General features: G+C 45.1%; 1 long non-coding RNA gene across 1 annotated transcript; it reads left to right on the forward strand.

Annotated features, from left to right (window-relative positions):
- Positions 1–2: 2 nt before the first annotated feature.
- On the forward strand, positions 3–2157 carry LOC140704711 (uncharacterized). Its single transcript, XR_012084068.2, has 2 exons — positions 3–232; positions 1025–2157. It is a non-coding gene; the product is annotated as an uncharacterized LOC140704711 (long non-coding RNA).
- Positions 2158–11733: the final 9576 nt, after the last annotated feature.

Raw genomic sequence — 11733 nt, forward strand, 5'->3', positions numbered from 1 at the left:
TTCGGAGATGACGAAGGCAGAAAATCCCGTGGCGTCCGTGACGCGCGCGCACACCCCCTCCGCACGTAGCAAAGGGACAGAAAGTGAAGCCGAAAGAGACACCGGGGGAAGAGAAGAGCATGATCGAACGAAGGAATGACCCGCCGGGCTCGCTTTTGGACAGGGATGGATAAATACACTTTGGCTGGCCGGATGTTTTGGACTCTCCCAGATACTGTACTCGAACTAGCAGGTGCCGATGGCCAGGGATTGTGGGAATCGTAGTCTTTTTTTAAAAAAAAACCCCTCGGAGGTCGCCTACTCTGCTTGGAAATGTAAAAGATGAGGCCTCCTCATTTCCCCTCGGGAATAAGCATGGTTGAATTAATACAGTGCTGGCGTCCGGGGAAGTGCGTATGGGATTGCAGCCATCCTTTGCGCGCTTGGGGGCAAACACGACATGCGCCTCATTCTTCGGAGGAACTAAGGCATTCATTCTTCTGCGTGGAACTTGGGGAGGCGAACGGACAAACCCGTTCCGTGGGATGGAGGCGTGTAAACGAGCGATCCGTGTGGGTGGCTGGTACAGGGTTGGGTTTTTAAGTCTTAAGAGGGCAAAAGAGTGAGCGAAAGAAAGCCCTCGCGGGAAGAAATGCACGTATCTGCGAGCCATTGCGGGTTTTTTTTTTACACTTCCTTTGATCGCTGCAATAGTCCACTGGAGTACGAAGGAGCTGGGTCATTGAGCCTCTCCTTGTAGGCTGTTTTTGCAATAATTATCTTAAGACGACATGTCCTAACTTTACAACCTCCTCCTCCTTCGTGGCCTCTGTGAATCACATTAACGGGTTAATCTGCAATGGAGCAAAGCAATTTCGGAAGCTTTCACAGCTTTAAGCACTTAATGATGGGACCTCCCCTACACCTGCTGATATAACTCCTCCCCAGCACCCAGTGCCTCACTTCTTTTTTCGACCACCATTCTAGCAGCAGCTTTGTTCTGAAATTTGCAAATAAAAACAATTTGTATTGTTTTTATTTGCAGAAACAAAAGCCGGATACCTTGCAGTTGTGGACAGGTATATATTGGAATCACAAAATGCAGCATTCATACCAGAATCAAACAACATGAGAGACACTGCAGACTAAAACAACCGGAAAAATCAGCAGTAGCTGAACATGCCCTAAAACAAGCTGGACATGAAATTCTATTTCAAAATACAGAAGTACTGGACAACACCAGATATCATTATGTTAGACTGCACAGGGAAGCCACTGAAATCCATAAACACCAGCAGAGCTTCAACAAAAAAGAGGAAAGTCTAAAACTTAACCAAGGCCTGGCTCCCAGCACTGAAAAATACAGCCTGCAAAACGTCAACAAACTCTACCCAGCCACAAGGACCAGGGATCATTACACAAAAAAGACCAGCTAAAGACACCCATCAATCACAGTGACATAATTCCTCCCCCTTATCACAACAATACATCCACAACAAAAACACGCTGATCACCATCATCACCCTATCTTCTGAAACTGACAAAAGCTGTTCCCAGAGCTATAACGCTGTACTGCAGCTAAAACTGTGCTCACGACCTGGGGTTCAAATCTCAGGTAGCCAGCTCAAGGTTGGCTCAGCCTTCCATCTTTCCGAGGTCGGTAAAATGAGTACCCAGCTTGCTGGGGGGGCAATGTGTAGCCTGTATAATTAAAAATTGTAAACTGCCCAGAGAGTGCTTGTAGCGCTATGGGGCGGTATATAAGTCCAATAAATAAATTAATAATAAATACTCAACTATCCAACAAACAGCAACAGTGCATGGACAGAGTTCCTACTCCTGTCCTCTGAAGATGCTGGCCACAGAGACTGGCGAGACGTTAGGAACAACAACTGTAGCGTTCTACATTTATTAGATCTATGGCTCTTGTTGTATTATGTAATGGTTTATGAATATTCATGTTGCTGAGAGGCAGAGTCAAGAGAGATGCTATAAGAGGCGGGGTCAGAGTCAGAAGAAGATTAGGTGAGACTGAGTCAGTAAGAGTCAGGCAGGAGAGAAAAGACAGGCAGTGTAATAGAGTGTGTAGTTTGGGAAAATTCTGAGGAATGATTAACTACTGAAGATATTCAAGAATCAATCTATGTAATCAGTAAACCAAAGTTTTAGTTAAAAGAACTTGAAGTGTAGACCTGAATCTTTCTGAAGTAAATGGTTATTTAGAGATCACCTGGTGGCAGCAAGTGTAAAAGAAGAGAGTGTTTGCCTTCGTGTGCTCTGAGGCTTGAAGGTCAAGCAAAGGGACAAGAGGGTGGACATCACAACAACCTTCAGAACACAGCCAAAGAGCCTGAAAAAAACCCCAAACAACCAAAAACAATTCTACTCCTTTTCTTTTTTTGACATCTTGTTCTTTCTTCACTAACAAGTTGTTTCTTCTGCCTGGAAGAAGAGCACTAGCGATGTTCTTTGTAAAAGCTTTACAAAGCCAGCTTTAGAGCCCTCGGGGCTTTTCTCTTAGAGAAATAAGGTCTCTTTCTACCTTAGCAAGGCTAACCCCATGCTCAAGAGCAACAGCTATCCATCTGTTTGCAATATTCCTCTTTGTATCCAGAAAGAAGAGGACAGCATCTGGGCTTTGCCTTTGGAAAGGGCCTCCTGCAGCTCCTGCCACCATCCCCGTTTGTCAGTGATTCTCCTGACTGGGGTAAAGCCTCTGTGGAGGTTGGCGTGGAACAGCCCTCTTGCATCAAGGGGCTCGTTCATACAGCTCTGATTCCAGAGAGAGCCAGGTGCCAAGGCTGAAGATATTCTGGCAACATGCAGCAAGCCTTGCCTTTGGGGAAAGAAGGGGTCCCCTGCCAGCCCTACCTGTCAGTGATATGCCTGACTGGAGTAACACCTTTTAGTGGTTTGGCATAAAACAGCCCTCATTTATCAATGAGCTCGTTCACACAGCTGCTATTTCCAAAATCAGCTAGGTGCCAAAGCAAGAGCTTTCTGGCAACATTTGGCAGCCCTAGCTTTGCCTTCAAAAAGGGGGGGGGCTGCAGCTCCGACTGCTAGCCCTGCTAGTCAGTGATATTCCTGATATTATTGTTGGTAGCCTGCTCAAGCTCTGGAAGGTGGCACAGTCGTTTGCGGAGTAACAGCCACAAGTATGTGGTGATGTTTCCACCAGCCTAGGGCATCCTAGGAACGTCAAAGGCCTCAACCCCAAAGTTACCAGCTGCCATCCCCTAGACATATGGGCAGGTAGCACCCTGACCAACAAAACCGCAGGCAGGACCGCAAAACCAAACAGTCTCTCTACTGCACTTGACTTCTCTGTCGTTGATCAATCAGTCCGTTTGGCCCCTCATCTTTCTAATTGGTGTTCCTTCACATCTAACATTTTGCTACTCTCTATCATAGCTACCAGCAATGCCACTGAATTCGATGTACCCCTGTCACAGGCCATGTTAAGGTCACCCTGACCCCTCCCCCACAAAAAAGGATGGAGGCCTCTGGCCCATCCTTGATTTTGGAGGCCTGAATTCTTTTACTACTCTACGTAGACTCCATATGGCTTCCTTGGACTCTGTTATTCACATGTTACGTCCAGGGAGTTGGTTTACCATGTACTGCCCTGGCTTCTGCACTTCTGTGACATCCCTCCTCCTGGTTAGTCAGTTTGCCAGTCACCCATTAGTGTGTATTCACAGAGGCCACAAAGGAGAAAGAAAAGTTACCTGTAATTTCAAGTGGTCCTCCATGAATTCACACGTACTCGCCCTCCTCCCCACTGTCAATCATGTGTGCCATGGCCTGCTGGGGAGCGGCAATCAGTTCCTTAGAATTGAGGCATTGGGTGCCGGGGGGGCGGAGTTTTTAGCCAGGTGTAGGGGAGGTCCCAGCACTAAGTGCTTAAAGCTGTGAACGTTTCCGAAGATGCTCTGCTTGAGTGCAGATTAACCCATTAGTGTGTACTCACAGAGGACCACTCAAAGAACCAGAGTTACAGGTAAGTAACTTTTTTTTATGTGTTTAGTTAATAAATACAAGTACTTGATTCCTTGTCCCAGAGGATGACTCTTGAGAAAAACAACAGAAATGCTCTGGAGTGTAGTAAAGATGAAAGGATGGCAGATGCCTTTGAAGAGGAAGTCTATGATGAAGAACCTGCTGTTCTAGAAAATGAAGTGAACTGTTCTGAAAGCAGTAGGAAGAAATAAATCACCTGGGGTAGATGGAATACCAATAAAACTGTTTCAAGACACAGAGAATGAATATGTCAAAATGTTTAAAATATGCCAATAAATATGGAAAACAAAACTGGCTCACAGACTGGAAACACTCAATATACATTACAATCCCGAAGAAAGGAGATGCCAAAGAGTATAGTAACTACAGTGGTGCCTTGAGTTACGAACTTAAGCCATTCCAAAAGATGGTCGTAACTCAAAGCACCATTTCCCATAGGAATACATTGAAACCCCATTAATCCATTCTGGCTGGGGAGGAAAACCCACTGAAAAACAAAAAACACTTCAAGACCCATTGGAAACGCAATTGATCCGTTCTTGCCAGGGGAAAAACAGAGAGAAAAGCAAACAAAGACTGCAAGACCCTTCACAGCACAGTAACATAACTCTGCAGCCCAAACCCACACTGCAAAACCCTGTACAGTACTTACTCAGAACAGGCATTTTAAAAAGCAGAAAGCAGGACCAGGCAGTCTGAAGCCTCCTTCAAACACACACTCTCCAACCGCTGGGCAAAAGAGCTACAGAGAAGCAGCCTCTTCATCAACCAATGGTTAGCAGTTTAAATTCCCCCCCTTTTTTTTTTCCGGTTGTAACTCAAAGCTCCGGTCACAAATGAAAGCAAAGTTTTGCGCCCAGACCTGGTCGTAACTCAAATTGGTCACAAATCAAGACATTCGTAAGTCAAGGCACCACTGTATAGGATCAATGGTTTAATTTCTCATGAAAATGATGCAACAAAGACTTATTGTATATAGAGTGAGAAATGCCTGATGTTCAAGCTGGATTTTGAAAAGGAAGAGGCACTTGGGATCATATTGCAAATATCTGCTGGCTATGGAAGAGCACCAAAGAATTTCAGAAGAAGATCAATCTATGCTTTATAGACTACAGCAGAGCCTTTTACTATGTAGGTCATGAGAAACTATGGGTTGTTCTGACAGAAATGGGTGCATCTCAGCCCTTGATTGTCCTGACACATAACTTATATTCTAGACAAGAAACTAGTGGTTAGGACAAAATATGGAATCGTTTCCTGTAGGTAAAGGAGTCAGACAAGGGTGCATTTTATCCCTTTATCTGTTCGAGGAGTGAAAATTGGTGAAAGAAGCATGGGTAATTAAAGATATGCAGATGACACCATTTTACTAGTAGAAAGCAGTAACAACTTGAAACAACGCTTAGAGAAAGTGAAAGGAGGAAGTGCCAAAGCAGGACTGTGGTTGGACAATAAGAAAACAAAAATAATGACTGAAGAAAATCTATACAACTTTAGCATTGACGATGAAGGAATTAAAATATTTAAGAGATTTTGCATACCTTGATTCAATCATCAATTCAATTGGAGATTGCAGCCAGGAAATCAGAAGAAGACTGACAATCAAGCCTTATGTCAGAGTCCAAGATATGACAGGCAGCCTCTCACCCTGGACAAGGGCACCAGGGCCCAGTCCAACACAAAGGGTATCGAGTCCAAAGGCACTCACTGCACAGCTGGCTGTGACTAAGCAGAGGTGGGAGTACCAGGCTGGAAGCCAGGTTGCAGGACCGGGAGTATGGAGCCAGAACAAGGGACCGAGATGCAGGAGACCAGCAGAAGCAGGAAGACTGGAGTCCAGGCACAGAGATGCCAGAGGCCGGGGCCCTGGAACACAGGAACTCTGTCACTCAGGAGCAGCAAGGCACAGAACAGCCAAAAGGCTTTCTTACTGATACCAGTTCTGGGAGGGAGACCCACTCCTTAAATAAGCCTTCCCTCCAGGCCTCCAGGTGAGCCTCATGAGTGGCCCAGCACTGCTACACGGGCCAGGGCCTGAGCCTGCAAACACCAAGCTATTCCTAAGGCAGGCTGGCCCTGATCCTGCAGCTGCCAGGGCAGTGTGGGCCAGATCCTAACACCCGAACTATCTCTGGAGACAAAAAATGTTGAAACTGAAGCTGTCTTACTTTGGACACATCATGAGTAGGAAGGATTCTCTAGAAAAGACAATAATGCTGGGAAAGGTGGAAGGCAGCAGGAAAAGAGGATGACCAAATATGCAATGGAGTAACTCCCTAAAGGAAGCCACAGGCTTGAGTTTACAAGAGCTGAGCAGTTGAAGACAGGAAATTGTGGAGATCACTTATTCATAGGGTTGTTATAGGTCAGATGTGATTTGACAGCACATAAAAACAACTGTAGTAAAGGCATGCTAGTCTACTGTAACACAGCTTTCCTGGACTAGAACCCCTTTCATCATGATAGAATGAACTTGTTAATCGTTAAGGACCCACAAAACTCTTTCTGCTTTTGCTACAGCAAGTCCAGTACAGCTTACTCTTTGGGAATGGTCTATTGGAAGTTTTGAAGGGCCTGTGATTACAGAGTTACCTGTTACTCATTTTCAACCTTGACCTACACGGAACTTCCCGTGTGAAGAGCAGAGGGTTGGTGTAAGGCACTGCCTTTATTATAACAGAACTTTTATCAGTCATAAATAATCCATAATTAACTGGCACTATATTGTATGCTAACATCTAATCTGCTGAGTTGTGACCTTTGGCTTACAAAACTACTGTTTCTGGCAGTTTTGCTTTAGAGAGTTGACTGGGTCCTCTCCAAACAGGGGAATTTGGAACAGTCTTGTTCACACTTAAAAGATTCTTATCTTCGGTGTGATCTATTTTATCCCTCATTTGAGCGATCCTCCCAGTCACTGTGGAGATGTTTAGTCTCTCATAAGAAGGGTCCACGCAGGTCTTTGGATTATTGGTTTACTGGCAAGTAAGAAGGCAGTAGCCAAAGACAGTGGTGGTGCAAGGGGAAAACATTGAGGTGAAGGTTGGGGAGATGGAAGGCAAGTTAACACCCCTCTTTTTTTTCTTCTGCTGGGGCTGCACTGCCTTATGGGGGGCAGAGTCCATGAAGTCAACATAGCCTCCTTCTCCACTTTTTCTCACGGCCACCATTCGGGGCTGTGGTGACTTTCCTGTTTTGTTTAGTTATTTATTTTGTTAAATAAAGTAAGTGGCAAATTGAAACAGCACCGTGTCAAACTAACCTAGTATTAGAACTTTGGTGTGTTAGGGAAATATTTTTTTTAAAAAAAGATGAAAATAGAGAAGGAGGGGGTTCTCAATTTTCTCTTTTAATGTCACAACCCACCTAATATGTCACAGATTTGTCACCACAGATAACACAGCCCACAGTTCTTTTTGGATACAAAATAACCATCTGGATAGGCTATACAATGGGATAATTAGGAGTGTACTGAATATTATATAAAAACACAGAAGCCTCTAGCACCAGAAATGTGTGCAACCGCCCTTAAAGGGACAGGGTGGATCACTCTAATTCAGTGGTTCCCAATCTTGGGTCCCCCAGTGTCCTTGGACTAAAATTCCCAAAAGCCTTCACCATGTGCTGTGCTGGCCAGGATTTCTGGGAGTTGTAGTCCAAGAACATCTGACCCATGGTTGGTAAGCGTTGCTCTAAGGATAAACATATGTGCATGCTGTAATTAAATTCGAACCAAAATGTACCAATAGCCATTGTGAAGGAGAGATAGATAAAAGAGAGAAGGAACAGAGTAAGCCGTCCCCTCGAATAGAGACGTCGGAGTGAGAGAAGGAGATAAAAGAGAGGAAGATAATAGAGTGGGGAATTGACTGTAGAAGAAAAAGAAAGAAAGGAATCAAAGGGAAGAGAAGAAAAGGTTGAAATATGTTTGGTGGTGGAGGGAGAAGTAAAAAGGAGAGGAAGAGTTAATTCTGCCAGTGTGGGAAGAGGATATAAAAGATCAAAAGAGGAGGAGAGTTTTCAGTGTACCAAGGGGAGAGACGGCAAAGGAGGAGGTTGGAGATAGAGATAAGAAAAAGGATGAATACAGGTACAAAAAACCACCACAAGTTATTAGAAGATGTTCCTATCTTGAAAGTAGGAGGATTACTACCAGACCATGAACTAAGAAAGGAAAAGGGATCAGCAATTGAGACACTAGAATGGACAGTTGTAGTCTTTCCACGAGGGCAAGTATCACATTCCCAGGGGGTTTCAACAGGCAAAAGTCCAATAAACCAGTCCAATATCAGAAGTCCAGAAGATGCAAAGCAAATACCAAAATGCCAAAGCCAAAACACAAACCATAGTCAGCAGTCAGAGTCCAAAGCCAAGGGTTCAGAGAACAAGGTTCAAGGTAAGCAGAAGCATTGATGTGAGCCAGAGTGTTGACTTGTTGCTTCCACAAACTTCCAAGCCTCTTGAGTGCAGATTTTATCACAGCAGCAGTCATCTAAACAATTCATCCTGCTAAAACTCAGTGCTGGTCGACCTGATGTTCCCATGGGAAGCATTCATGCGATCCTCTGCCCTTCGTGTCATGAGTCTTTGCTGAAGCTTAGCCCTCACCCTGGCTACTGGGGGAGGATAATCTGGTGGTGATTCAGCTGTCTTGTGCTTCTAATTGCCCAGCATTTTCCTCAGCTGTAATTAACCCCTCAGATTCCAGATCTTCTTCTGTTGAACTCATGACAGCAAGGTCACTGGAGGAAGGTGATCCGACCAGATCAATCCTTAAATGAACCACCACAGGAGGGAGATTGGGCCAGACATCCTTGCTGTGGAACGATATGCACAGTGCGGAGTGCTCTGTTGAGGAAACCTACAGACTGGGGGCAGTTTGGACAGGCCCCTCAATGAACTTTCATAACCTGCGGATGGAGTTTTCATCGTCACATTATGGACAGTTACCTACCCTTAGTTGTTTTGATCCTATAGAAGTCGTTGTGGAATCGCCAAATGTTAAATCAAACAAATCTGTTGATGTTTCAAAAGAGACGCAGTTGTTATTTCCTGCCAAAAAGGAGAAACTGCTTCAAATTTCTAACGAACCCAATCACAGCCATCCAAACAGCTATCTGTATACTCATCTGGACAGGCACACAGTCAGAAAGAGAAAAGAAGAACCTAAGCAGGTGTCCATGAAATAAAACCACAACCTGTAGCCGTGTATGGAGAAACCAAACTATGCATGAAGTTGTGGGGAAGTATATATTGTGACTGTTTTTCTTAAGTGCCTTGCCCTGGCCTGAGAGCCTGCATTTAGACTCATTGCTTTGTGCCTTTTAGTTGCAACCTGAATAAAAGGTACTTGCTGGAGGATTGACCAGGTATTTGGAATTTTGCTAATAGTTTTGGTGCGATGACTCCATTCCACTGCATTTGTGAAGGGAGCAACTCAGTTCGGGGTTCTGTTCCCAAATACACTTCTTTGGGCCCACAAAGGGGCATTTGCCTTTTTAAAGGCTCCTTCATGAGAGTAACTCCACCTGCTGTTTTGTGAACACAATTGCTGCTGGAAAATCAGAGACCAGCTGTTTTCCACAGGTCCTGGGGTAAGTCTGCTTTACTTGCTGCTGTTTTTTGGGGGGGGGGTTCTTTATGGAATCTATTGAGTTCAGGTGGTCTTGAATTTTCCTGCTTTGCATCTCAGGGGGCCGCACCCCTCCCTATCTGTAATGTGATCTGAAGCAAGGAATTGGTGATTTTTCATGAGTTTCCTGATTCGTTTTGGGCTTCATGTGGAGCCAATCTTCTGTAGGGCCTCCCGATGTTAAAGGCCCTCCATGTTGGTCACCAATATGTGAGGGTTCGACTTTTGGGTCCACAATCAGTTCAAAGAAATCAGTAGATTTTTGTTGCTTCAAAACAGGTGACAGATCGGTGCATTTAACAATAAACAAGTGTCTGTAACATGATTGTGAGTCTCTTCTCCTTCTGCCTACGGGTCTGGAAGGGGCTTCCAATCATCAAACTGGAATGGGTAACCATAACTATTATCTTGTGGTCCTGGTAAATCGGTAGGGACTGTCTCTCAGTCTGCCCCGTCGAACCTTCCAGCAAGGGCATGGTCTTGTCATCCTCATCGCCATTCTACAGGGCCTGTCTCTCGGGGTCTTGATCTCCCCAGGTCCTCCCGATAACTCTTCTCCCTCATCTTATTCTTCATTCTAGCCTTTCTCTCTCCACTCTCTCTTTCTCCTCTCTCAGCCTCCTCCTCCACTCTCTCTAGCCTCGGCTTCTCCCCAATAAGATGATCTAGAGGGAATCTTTCTTCTCCATTTGTAATCCGCCTCCTCCTTAGGCACTCTCAGTCTCTCCCATAATCCCGTCCAGGGATCCTCCATCCACACCCATTCCCAACCAGACGGCAACTGACTCTCTCTCCTTTCTACCTACCGTTCCTGCCTCAAACTCCACTCTCTTTTTCCTCTCCTTTCCCGCTTTTTCCTCCTGAACCTCTCTCATCGTTACTCTCTGTATCTCTTCGGTCAGCTCCTCTATATCTATCCCTTGCTGAGCTTCTGCCGTAGGCTCTGGTGCTGGCTGGGGTCTCGCCTCCTTATCCTCGTTGTGGGCGAGGGATGGCTCTCCAGAGTGGGGTATCCCTCTCGCCTTCTGTCTCTCACACACATTTTTATGCAATTCAACACTGTTTAGAACAGTCAGATTTAAAGTCAGAAAAGTCATTATGACACTGAGAGGAGTAAAAGTAGTAGTAATAGTGAGGATAAAGATTACTACATACTCATAGCACATAGGTCTCTCTATATGTATAACCACTTCACTCAGACAGTGTGTAATTGTTTCTTTGGTTAGCAGAACTTCAGCTTCTTGGCATCTCAAAGTCAATTTATAAAGCCATGGTAAATCAGAGTTTGAATATGATGAGTGGACTAAATTCATTGGCCTAGTTTTGAAAAGGAACATGACAGTGGTTTGATTCTTAGATATAATGCAACAAGCGAGACTAAAGCTAGAGAAGTTTCCTTCAGTCGCAGATTGAACTTTATGAAGTTTCAGTCACTTTTCTTAAGTGGTGGAAGGAGAACATCGGTGCTAACTTTTTACAGGAAGTATGTCTTTCTGCTGAAGATGGGAGTGGGTCAGGGACAGCAAAATAACGAACAGTTACACAATGGCACCCTTCCCCCTCACCAAACAAGGCCTTAAAGCAGGGGTCTCCAAACTACGGCCCACGTACCACATATGGCCTGCATTGCCATTTTGTCCAGCCCATTCCGTTCAGCCCTGCACGCGGGGGTGGGGGTGGGCCAGTGCATGCTTGCAGGCGTCTGTGTGAGCGAGCGGGTGGTGCAGGCAGGCAGTGGGTGGGTGTTTATGGGGGCATGCATGTGTACAGGTGGGCATCTGTGCAGGTGTGCATACGTGCCTGCGCGCACACATTCCTGTTCCTTTGGCCCTCAAAAACTTTGATAATATCCGGTGTAGCCCTCACTGTAAAAAGTTTGGAGACGTGCCATTAAGAGTTGTTTAATTTGGCTGTCTGGCAGCAAAGGCCAAATCACAAGAGATGTACATCTGCAACATCTTGGCATGTAGCAAAAGGATAGGCAAAATTACAGTAACTAAGATGCAATGATGGGAAAACGGGTAAAAAAAGAGGAGGGAGGGAGAAGCTGATAAAATACTAATCTCAAATTATGAGAGCAAAATAAAACACACCGAAAG

The sequence above is a fragment of the Pogona vitticeps genome, chromosome 2 (genome assembly GCF_051106095.1).
Source record: "Pogona vitticeps strain Pit_001003342236 chromosome 2, PviZW2.1, whole genome shotgun sequence".
NCBI lineage: Eukaryota > Metazoa > Chordata > Lepidosauria > Squamata > Agamidae > Pogona > Pogona vitticeps.